The sequence below is a fragment of the Macaca nemestrina genome, chromosome 1, assembly GCF_043159975.1.
Source record: "Macaca nemestrina isolate mMacNem1 chromosome 1, mMacNem.hap1, whole genome shotgun sequence".
NCBI classification, from domain to species: domain Eukaryota; kingdom Metazoa; phylum Chordata; class Mammalia; order Primates; family Cercopithecidae; genus Macaca; species Macaca nemestrina.
In genome coordinates this window covers 200,703,098-200,714,354 of record NC_092125.1, presented here as the reverse complement: position 1 = coordinate 200,714,354, position 11,257 = coordinate 200,703,098, and the positions used below count along the sequence as shown (strand labels likewise).

General features: G+C 45.8%; 1 long non-coding RNA gene across 1 annotated transcript; it reads left to right on the top strand.

Annotated features, from left to right (window-relative positions):
- Positions 1-386: 386 nt before the first annotated feature.
- Positions 387-10,447, top strand: LOC105494667 (uncharacterized). Its single transcript, XR_011609347.1, has 4 exons — positions 387-493; positions 629-744; positions 9,183-9,291; positions 9,642-10,447. It is a non-coding gene; the product is annotated as an uncharacterized lncRNA (long non-coding RNA).
- The last annotated feature ends 810 nt before the right edge of the window (positions 10,448-11,257 follow it).

Genomic DNA, 11,257 nt, shown 5'->3' with positions numbered 1-11,257 from the left:
TAGTGAAACCCCGTCTCCACTAAAAATACAAAAAAATTAGCCAGGCGTGGTGGCAGGCCCCTGTAATCCCAGCTACTCAGGAGGCTGAGGCAGGAGACTCACTTGAACCTGGGAGGCAGAGGTTGCAGTGAGCTGAGATTGCGCCACTGCATGCCAGCCTGGGTGACAGTGTGAGGCTCTGTCTCAAAAAAATTAAAATAAAATAAATTGAGATCTCCGCTTCAAACTAAAAAATAAAATCCCTTGGAAAGCCAAGTTGAGCCATGTGACCTTGGCAGAGCCAATCACAATAGCTGAGGAAAGTGAAGCACTGTGATTGGCCAAGCCTGGGTCAGGTGCTTGCACCTCAGCCAATCAATGCAGCTAGAAAGGAAGGGTCATGTAGCCAGAGCCAAGGGAGATGTTACGGACTGAATTGTGTCTCCCAAGACTTCATACGTTAAAGCCCTAACACCCAATGTGACTGGATTTGGAGACAGGGCCTTTAAAGGAGGTAATTAAGGTTAAATGAGGTCATAAGGGTGGGGTCCTAATCCGATAGGACTGGGGTCCTTATAAGAGGAGGAAGAGACACCCCCTGGGTGTTCTCTCTCTGTCTCCCTCTCTCCCTCTTCTTGTGTGCACACAGAGAAAAGGCCATGTGGAGACACGATGAAAAGCCCCCCTCCGCAAGCTGAGGAGAGAGACCTCACCAGAACCAGACCATGCAGGCACGTTGATCCTGCACTTCCAGCCTCCAGAACTGTGAGAAAATGAATTTCTGTTGTTTAATCCGCCCAGTTTATGGCATTTTGTTATGGCAGCCCCAGCAGGAGTGGTTTCCCAGAAGGTGCTGTTGAGGGCATGGGGACTACCAACACAGTGAATTAGCTCTGGGACTACCGCTGTGAGCCAAATAACACCTACTCCATCCCCCAATTTGTGTCTGTGGCACTATTATCAAATACCATTAATAATAGATTATGATATGCCAGCGTATTTATACTGGACAGAACAGTGGCAGCACACTCACTCTGGTGGGGAGTCACAGACAGAGCTAAAGGTAGATCTCACATTTGCTCTCTCCTGTTCCAATGTTGTTGGCAAGACCCCACACACGGGCCCTAATCGGGGCCACAAATGTTCCCTCTGGGGTCCCCTAGATCATTTCCTGGTACTCATATACTTGTTGGTACATATACTCACATGGGTTTTAAATAATACATAGTGGTACACATCAGAAAGCAGGGAAGTGCTCAAAAGTATGGTAGTGTATTAGTCCATTCTCACATTACTGTGAAGAAATACCCGAGACTGACTAATTTATAGAAGTAAGAAGTTTAATTGACTCACAGTTCTGCATGGCTGGGTAGGCTTCAGGAAACTCACAATCATGGCGGAAGGCAAAGGAGAAGCAGGTGCCTGCTTTGGGCGGGGGGCAGGACAGAGTAAGTGCAAGCAGGGGAAATGCCAGATTCATAAAACCATCAGATCTCATGAGATTCACCCACTATCACGAGAACAGCATGAGGGAAACCACCTCCATGATCCAATTACCTCCACCTTGTCCAGCCCTTGACACGTGGAGATTACAAGGATTACAATTCAAGGTGAGATTTGGGTGGAGACCCAGAACCAAATCATATCAGATGGGAACATGTCAGAAGGACATAGGAACTAACTGAAAACACTCCCACTGGCCAAATCAGGGATAATTTGAAAACCAAAATAAATAATGATAATAACAGACTGTCACCCATTGAAAAAATATAAATCTATGTATCCATACTGACATACATAAGGAAATAAAGTAGGGAGAAGGGAATGCTTTTTCTTACAGTAGAATGCCAACTACTAAATATAGAAATGAGAATTGGAAAATCATCAGAGGGTAGTAGAACCCCCCGGGTGAAAGCCTGATGAAGAACAGGATATTAGTGTGGTCTTACTTATTAGTGACAAAGGGAAACATGTAACTTTACAGGGGACTCCACCTTCATCAAGTGATCAAAGTTAACACAGCCTACATTGGAACAAACTGACAATCACCTGCTTCCTGATATGAGGCATTGAGTCAGTGACATACCAAGGGTGGGAATCATCTGGTCTGGGTGCAGGCAGTGAGTGAATGAGTGGTGTTTTTTTAAGAATTTGAAAGTAGTGACACAGACTAAAATTGAGGTGCTTTTTATTATCACTGTGTGCCAACAATTCAGTGAGAAAACAGTCCTCCCTTAAAACATCTGAGCAATTGCTCCCATTGCTTTTAGATTTAATTATATATTCAGTATACATATATATACACATAAACACATATGCATAGACACATACATATGTACAATTCAAATTAGCAAATTCTTACTACTTATCTTTTCATAAATGTTAGGTTCAAAGTGGATGTTTATTTGGAGAATTCCCAGGTAGACATTTTGCCCTGGTATATGTAAACCCTGCAAAATGTATTTGTTTGTTTACAGAGTACATTCATTTTGGTTCTTCCTGTGCAAGCTAACTTTGGTGCAGTTTGCACCTCCAACCCCTGTCATATCCCATATCCCTGTGTTTAAATAGTAGATTCAAAACAAGCAGTGATAGCAGAGTGATGGCGAAAAAACTGAACCTGAGTGCGATTCTGACATTCTATGTTATTACCTGGTGTTTTTCCCCCAGGTGTGGCACTTTACAGAACTTTGGAAAAAATATACTCATGCTTTTCAATCTCACTTTGCTGGTGCAGACGCTGCAGAATAAGGGTGTGACAGTGGAAAGACTTTCCCATGCAAAATGATTGCACCACACGAAGCTGTGCATGTAGTAGAGATGGTGCTTGAAAAGTGAACCCCAACTTTTGAAGTGCTGGGTAATCCAAAGGGGGAATCTGTTGAGATTGTGCTTTCTGCTGTATATGACAATCCCCCCCCTCCCACCTCCCGGCCGAGTTGTCCTTTTCAAGTGTGAAGTTTTAGGTAAGGTGAATCTGACACAAAAATACTTGGAATCAGCCAGAATCAGCCCTGATCACTGGAGAGTAAAATATCAAGCTTTAAAAAATTATGTATGGATTGGGCACAGTGGCTCACGCCTGTAATCCTGGCACTTTGGGAGGCTGAGGTGAGTGTATCACCTGAGATCAGGAGTTCGAAACCAGCCTGGGCAACATGGCAAAACCCCATCTGTACTAGAAATACAAAAATTAGCTGGGTGTGGTGGTGGGTGCCTGTAATCCTAGCTACTGGGGAGGCTGAGGCAGGAGAATCGCTTCAACCCGGGGAGCAGAGGTTGCAGTGATCCAAGATCATACCACTTTACTCCAGCCTGGGCCAAAGAGCTGAACTCCATCTCAAAAAAAAAAAAAAAGAAAAAAGATTTGTATGAATAAAATTTTTTACAAAGTTATGTTTACACTAAAATAAATAAGTAAATAAACAAATAAATAAATATTTCTCCTTGAAGATTGGTGTACAGAAATCATGGAAAAGTCCATTAACTGTGCAACAACAAATCATAAAGGAATGAGTATGAAATCTCAAAGAAGAGAGCTGAGAGAAGCAAGAGAAAATACTGGTCTTATGCTGCCAGAAGAAATAAAAGGGAAATGTTAGAATATCTCGCTGTGTTGCCGAGGCTGGTCTCGAACTCCTGGCCTGGAGTCATCCTCCTGCCTTGATCTCCCAAAGTACCTGGATTACAGGTGTGAGCCACCATGCCTGGCCCTGAAATTATTTCACTATGAAAATGTACCCACCCCCAACCTCCACCACCAAAACCAAGCAAGTTAAGCTGGACTCAGTGGTATGTGGGGTAAAGGGGAGAGATGAGCTAAAGATGTCACTGAGCCAACCCTTGTGGGTGAATGGAAGAGGGTGAGAGAGGATGAGAGAGCATCAGTTCAGCAAGAAGAACGAATTCTGGGAAAGGTGATGAGGAGGCTGTGGACATGTGGAATCTCAGATTCCTGAGGGCTGAGCAGGGGGAGGTGTGCAGCAAGCTACTGGGCATGGCGTCCTGAGGCTGCAGGGATGGATCGGGGTGGCGGGGGGAGAATTAACCTTGTGTAAGTCATGGAGGGGATGGAAGAGAGAGCGAGAATGAACCCTAGGGAAAGATGGCCGAGGAAGAGGAACCAGCAAAATGAACAGAAAAGGACAGACCAGAAGGCAAAGGGACAATGCAGTGACCATGCTGTCACAGAAATCAAAGGGATTGAGCATTTTGAGCAGGAAGAAGTGGTCAACGGGGACAAATGCCATGAGAGGTCAAATAGGATAAGGATGAACTTTTAAAGTGGGTTCTCTCATTCCACACTCTCTGCACATAACATCACTTTTTACCCCATAAATATACACAGTTATAATTTGTCAATAATAAATAAAGTGGAGCCTAGCAAGCAGTTAGTGATACACCCACTAACATACCTGTGAAGACCCGGAAAAAGATAAAAATTCTCTAAGAAAGACACTGAAAACCAGCATTGAACATCAACCCCTGGCCAGAATCAAGACTTCCCATGGATTAGGAAGTGATGGAGGTGGGTTGAGAAGTGGAATTAAACCTCCTGTGGTACTTATTAAGAAAGTGCAAGGTGTAAATATCTCATTTTCCCCTCATTCTCTGCTCCTGGTTCAGAAACTGAAGATATACTGCAACCAGAAAAATGGGCAGTTGTGTTTCTAAGTCATGAGTTCTGTTTTGGACAAGCCAAAGTGTTGCTTCCCCTCCTCCCTTCCCTGTATATGTCCTTAGAAAAACATTCATACCAAAACCACAAGTCCCAGAAAACAGTAGGAGGTGGAGGGAGGAATCTGGATTGTGTCTGAGATTGGGGGATTCTGGTTAATATTTATGTTTTCTTTCTGTTCTATTTTTTCCCAGTGACAATGTATTATAATGAGAGATATTCAAAATAATTATGAATGCTTTTATATTACCAAAGAACCACAACTGTTACGTTATGTTATGTTATGTTATGTTATGTTATGTTATGTTATGTTGTTATGTTATTTTGAGATGGAGTCTTGCTCTGTTGCCCAGGCCGGAGTGCAGTGGCGCTATCTTGGCTCACTGCAACCTCTGCCTCCTGGGTTCAAGTGATTCTCCTGCCTCAGCCTCCAGAGTAGCCGGGACCACAGGCGCGCCTGGGACCACAGGCACACCCGCCACCCGACTCAGCTAATTTTTGTATTTTTTTTTTTAGTGGAGACGGGGGCTTCACCATGTTGGCCAGGCTGGTCTTGAAATCCTGACCTCAGGTGATCTGCCTGCCTTGGCCTCCCAAAGTGCTGGAATTACAGATATGAGCCACCATGCCTGGCCCCAGATCACCACAACTTTTAAAAGTGTTTGGAGGGAATACATCAAAATATTAGTTATTGTTAAGTGATGGACCCGAAGGAGATTCTTCCTGTTTTCCTTCGACTTTTATGTATTTTCTATCATGAGCATGCATCATTTTTAGAATGGAAAAAAAATGTGTAATTTACAAAAAAAGGAAAAGAAAAATGAGAAAGTGTCCATGGATATGGCGACTGGTGAAAGAATCGTCAGTGGAGGGATGGGATGGGAGAAGCAGGATTGAGGTTCCTTGGAGTAATCACTGTAATGTCTAGAGTACGTTCTGTTTTTCCAAGTGCTTTTACAAAGCAGAGAGCTTTGTTTTTGGTTTTTGCTTCCCCTCTGATTCTCCTTCCCCTTCCCGTCATTCCCAGAGGGGCAGGGCAGGGAGATGCGTGTTCTAGTATCAGGGATGAACTGTTTCCTTATATATCACATGCTCTCCCAGCTCTTTGGTCTTCTGTCTGGGTCTAGGGTTTTGACACTTTAAAGGCCAGATCAGGATGCCTTTGTTGTCTGTGTTATCACGTCATCTCTTCCCTGAGGCACTAACCACCGGAATGCCCTCACTAACTGAATTCATTCATTCAACAAATGTTTATTGAGTACAGACTATGTGCCAGGCACTCTTTTAATCACTGGGCATACTACTGTGAACAAGACAAAGTCCATGGAGGAATGACCAAGGGGACAAGGACATTTTGCGAGGGAAAGCCCTTCAGTTCATATTTCAGAATCCTATCTCACCATGGTGCTAATTGCTCTGATGCCACCCTTTGTGGGGAGGAGAGACTGGGAAGGCACTTATCATGGCTGAGGTGACAGGTACGGAGCTGCCTCAGGCTCCACAATTTACTCTGCTGTGTGGCCTTAGATCACTGGCTTCATCTCTCTGAGCCTCAACAACTTTGTAAAACGGGGATCACGAGAGCTACCTCATAGGATTGTGGTGAGGATTAAAAGGGAGCGGGGGCAAGGGCCTGAGTGTGGGCCTGGCTTGGAGGAGGTACACAGTAAGGAACAGCTATTAATATTGTGTTGGGTTTTTTGGGTTTAATCTCTGGGATTTTCTTCATGGGGACTGCCAACCTCATTTTATCAGCCTTTGGATTCCTGCCATTTTACAAGGCTGACAGACTTAGCCAGAGGCTCCAGCCCTCAGCTCTGCAGAAGCAGAAATTTGTTTTTGTCAGGTGCACAGGGTCCAGTCTGGGTGAACTCAGGCTGCCAGGACTCCTGGGAATTTGATGAATGAACCAGGTGTCAGGTGGCTCATTTGTAAGCAGGGCTGCTCCTTCACAGTGGCCTGAGTGCTCAGGTCCACCGTCAAGGCTGGGAAAAAGCTCTGATGTTTAAAGTGTGAGGCTGGGTCTGACCAATGACTCTTCATTTAACACACTCAACCACCATTCAGATGTATGTGCCCCATTTTTACAGGTGGAAAACAAAACCTGGGGCTCAGAGATGGATTGCATTCTCAGAAAGGATTGGAGTTAGTTATTAACATGTTGCTTCAGAGTTCAGGACCAGAACACAGTGAGGAGGACTAATCCATGCCTAATCCTGAGGCATATACGAGGGATTTTTTTTTTTTTTTTTGGTTACAAATGACATAGGCTTGCTATAGTGGGTTAAATGGTGCCCCCTGCCCCCCAAAAAAGAGATATGCCCATGTCCTACCTCCCAGAACTTGTAAATGTGACCTTATTTGGTAAAAGGATTTTGCATATATAATTAAGGATCATGAGATGAGATCGGAAGATCATTCTGGATTACTACCTGGGTAGGCATACGACTGTGAACAAAAATCCAGCAGCAAGTGTCCCTATGAGAGATGGAAGGAAGCCAGATGCGGTGGCTCATGCCTGTAATCTCAGTGTTTTGGGAGGCCCAAACAGGAAGATCACTTGAGGCCAGGAGTTTGAGACCAGCCTGGGCAACATAGCGAGACTCTGTCTCTACAAAAAATTTTTTAAAATTAGCTGGGTATGGTGGCATGTGCCTGTAGTCCTAGCTATTCAGGAGGCTGAGGTAGGAGACTCACTTGAGCCCAAGAGCTCAAGGCTGCAGTGAGCATGATCGCTCCAGACTGGGTGATAGAACAAGACCCCATCTCAAAAAGAGAGACAGAGAGAGAGAAAGAGAGAGAGAGAGAGACAGCCGTGGGAAGACAAAGGCAAAGATCAGAGTTATGCACCCACCAGAAACTGGAAGCGACAAGACAGGATTCTACCCTAGAGCCTTAGGAAGAGGGAGCATGGTCCTGCTGACGTCTTCTATTTGGACTTTGGCCTCCAGAGAATAAATTCCTGTTGCCTTAAGCCACTGAGTTTGTGGTATTTTATTATAATAGTCCCAGGAAGTAAATACACCTACTCAAAGGGGGATTTGATTGACTCAATATAGCCAAACCAAGGGAAGGGCTTGCAGTTAGGCCCAACTCCGGGGTGGCTGAGATCAGGCAGGGGAATGCTACCTTCTCGTCATGGGATGTCTCTTCTCTGGGATGGGGTCGTGGCCTTGGGTGTCTCTCAAGGAAAGACCAGGAGAAGGATTCTAATTGGCCTGGCTTGCGTTATGTGATCCGCTGGTCCCCACCAGAAACACCCCCAAAGAAGGGGCCTGGCAGGCAGCACCAATCAGTGTTCACTCAGGCCATGGAAAAGCCCGGGAATTGTTTTTTTCCAGGTCGGTGCAGTGATGAAAGGGGATGCTCACATTGGACTGGTTCCCCAGCTCAGAGGGCTGGGGTCTGAAGTCAAGCCCACCTGAGACGGTACAGCTCTCCCCTTCCCCTGCAAGGGGAGCCTCTGGTATTTCTCTGTTCTGGTGATTTATGCCATTGCTTTGATTTTACAGCAACTTTCCCTTCACTGTTTTGCAGGTCACGTGCAGGAATTTTGTTTTAGTAGATGACTATTATGTTGCCTGCCTAGTGGCTCCTACTAACTCTGTGACTGGCCCCTCCTTCTCTTACTCCATCCCTGAAGTTGCTATAGGCCATTATAGACCCTGCCTTACTGGATATAGTTATTGGTTCAAGGGTGGCTGCCTGGCTCAAGCCAGACCAGTGAGGGTAGGTGCCTGTAGGTGGCTGACACTCTGAACTGCAGGTTGGAGTAACTGCTGGTGCTCCATGTTCCTCACCCTCTGAAGAAAGGTGGAGAAAGAATAAAGCTGATGTTCAAGAGGTGCAGAGAGGAAGGAGGCCTTGAGATGTCCTGGTCTCTGGTTTAATTGTTCCTGAGCCCTCTACTTTTTTCACACACAAAAAGCAGAGGTCTCAGGACCTCTGACTGTTCAACCCTTTCTAGAATTAGTAGACTGGTAAACCCATTTTTTTCTGTTTCTTTGCTGGTCTATGGTGGATTTCTATTTCTAGCAATCCAATGCGTGCAAAAATAATTTCCCATTATTATGTATGAACAAAATAAAGCCTAGAACAATACGCTCAGGGCAGGTCAAATATTGACTCTATCTCATTTTACATATGGAGCAACTGAGGCACAAAGAAGGGAGTGAACCACCCAAGCCACACAGCATGTGAGTGGTTTGAGCCGGCACCCAAAATGCAGGGCTGCGGCTGCCACTTGGAGTTGTTTCTTTAAGGACCTTGCCCTAACGCTGGCATTCTGATTTCTGTGTGACTTAAGAATGGCTACCCTTATCCCCCTCTGCCTCAATTTCCCCATCTTGTCCCTATGGGCATTCAATTCCTGGCAAAAGGCTGAACCAGATGTTATGATGTGGGCTGCTTTGAATTCTCAGGGCCAACAAGAGGCTATTATTATTTAATTACTGCAAATGGTAATTATGAGGGAAGGTTATTGTCAGCCCTCTCATTATGGCACTTCTGCCCTTTTCCTCGGCAGCCTCGGGGCCAGTCATGAAAGGGAGCTGGGTCCAGATGTGCTGCGAGGGTCCAGATGTGCTTCGTGGGTCCAGCATGGGAGGATTGTCAGGCCAGCTGGGGGAAAGGCTGTAAGTAGTTGCTGTCATCAGCCTCCCTTTCCGAAGACAATTTATGGATGATAGAGCCCTTCCACACCCGTGAACTCCTTAGACTCAGTAGGAAAAAGGGAGTGAGCAGTCATTGAGCACTGGTTGTCTTTTGGGCACTGTGCTGGGCACTCTCCCTTCTCTGGGTGAGGTCAAGCCCCTCAAAGCCCAGCAAGGTGCCTTGCTGACCTGTGAAGTAAGAATCATTACCCCCATTTTATAAATGAGAAGACTGAGATCTTCCTAGGTCCTAAAGCTAGTGGGAACCAAGATTTGAGCCCTGTGTGTCTGACCTCAAAGCACTAATGCTCTTGCCTTATAACTTGCCACAGGTACTATTGGCCCATTTCAAAGCTGAAGAAATTGAAGCCCAGAGATGCAACACGGCTTGCCCAAGCTCACTCCAGGATTTAACATTGTCAGGATCTGGTGCCCCATGTCCTGTCCTGCCTGGTCAAGGCTCTGCCCTGCTGCCCATCCCACTGCCATCTCCCTCTATCCCATAACCCCCAGCTCACTGCTGATGGTGACTGATGGTGAAAGATGACTAAGACATAGTCTTCACCCTCTGGCTAAGATCACAACTGCAGATCTATGTAACCAGTTGTCACTGCCCATGACAGACATTGCTAATCAGTCACAGCATTCTTCCTGCTGAGAGCCCAGATTACTAGTCCTTTGAGATTTAGATAAAAATGGACTGGAATTTCCTATCTCACATCTTGAAGAAATCCAGTGATGGCCCCAAGATTTCCTCAAATTCCAGTGACTTGCAAAGTTGTGCTTATTTCCAGCCCCAATTTTCTCCTCCCAGCACACCTTTTGTCTCTCCTCTGCTCACCTTTCCTCTCTGCCCAGTGCCAAGCCAGGCAACCCTGTGCCAACTTCATGTTCAGTATGCGGGTTATTTTACTGACGTTGAAGGAGACAGGGGTTGTATCATAGCAAAGTAAAGGGGAGCAAGTTGAATAATGGCTAGTCCTGCTCTTCAGGGTCCTTCAGCCACCAGCGCCGGCCACTGCTCTTCTCAGGCTCTCCCATTTTATGGATCACCCCTACACTTCAAGATGATGCTCAGATATTTCAACCTGTTCATTTTCTGAGACCCTTCACCTTCAAAAATTCGATCTCCATCACTTTTTATTGCATGAAGGAAGAAATATGTATTGAGCTTACAATCTGATGTCAAAGCAAACAATTAGAAATCAGAATGAATAATTGCAGCTGAGTTAAGTCTGCAAAAAAGGAAAGGTAGGTCCATGGAGCTACGAGAATATCCTGAAGGTGGCAGAAGGTCACCCTCAGGATGTGGCTGTGAGCCACGATGTGTTGGGTGAGGAGGAGCTTACTAGGTGACGGGGCAGAAATGGTGAGGGGGCACATCTGAGAGGAGTGCCTGTGCAAAGGCCCTGTAGCAAGAGGAATCAGCATGCCTTCTGTGAACTCCAGGGGGCTTATGTGGCTGGAGCACCGAGGCCAACGGGGAACAGTTCTGGTTGGGGATGAAAGGGTTGGCAGCGACCATGCCATGTAGAGACTTATAGGCCATTATCCCCATCAGCTTATCATGTACAGCAAGTTAGATCTCCATCTCCTCCTCAGCTCATGGACAGCTTTGGTTTACCCAAAGCTCCATTCATATCTCTGCTTAACAGAGGGCCAAATGATACTCAGAGTCTCCCCAGAGAAAGTGGTAGTTTTCCCCTTCCTGCCCCACTCCCCCAAGAAAGTGGAAAAGAGAGTACAGAGAGATTGAGTTTCACACCGATGTGAATTATGCCACTGCCCTGGGAAGGCAGAGCATCTAGTTTGCGGTTTAAATGACTTTTCTTCTGGGTCATAACCTGGGAGGTACAGATAAGAAGGGCTGGAGAGGTTCTTATTGGGTGTGGGTAAGAGAAGGCTGGTGTTCTCAGGGAAGATTTTCCAAGGGAGGCAAGGTGGGAAC